The following is a 701-nucleotide window of genomic DNA, read 5'->3' as shown; positions in this document are numbered from 1 at the left end:
CATTGAATCTCACGGGACTACAGTTACAGATGGTTGTGAGCCACCCTGTGTGTGGGTGCTGCAAATTGAACCCAGGACCTGATGAAGATCAGCCAGTGCTCTTAACCACTGAGCCATCCTTCTAGCCGGCTGTTTTTTTTAATGATCTAACATTAATGAAGTTTCATGTATATTGATTCAATTCTTCTACCATGTGAGTTCCAGTTGTCAAACTCAAGTCGTCAGGTTTGGTGGCAAGAGCCTTTGCCTGCTGAGCCATCTCCTAACCCTTTATTCTTCAGTGTGTGATGAGCTGCCACTCGGGTTTAGGAGAGCACTTAGTGCTACGTGCACACTAAGCACACGGGTGGCTTTCTGAAGCTTTCTTCTATAGTGTTAATGACCAAAGAGCTTTCTGACTATGCAGTCTGCCGTTTGCTTCTGCTAGAAACCCTCTTGCAGAGATAGGCCAGTGGATAAGACATTTGTGGTACAAGTGTATGACCAAAGTACCAAAGTTTGGGTCCCCAACACCCACATAAAATCTGTGTTCATGGCAGAAGAGATGGCTCAGACATTGCATGCTAATCTTTCAGAATGCGGCTCCTGGCTCCTCACATCAGACAGCTCACAACTACCCTGGAAGTCTAGCACCAGGGGTTCTGAGACACATGGTTCCCTACATATCCACAGCAAACAAGAACACACACACACACACACAC

The sequence above is a fragment of the Mus caroli genome, chromosome 2, assembly GCF_900094665.2.
Source record: "Mus caroli chromosome 2, CAROLI_EIJ_v1.1, whole genome shotgun sequence".
Lineage (NCBI taxonomy): Eukaryota > Metazoa > Chordata > Mammalia > Rodentia > Muridae > Mus > Mus caroli.
Note: the sequence above shows the minus strand (reverse complement) of the source record.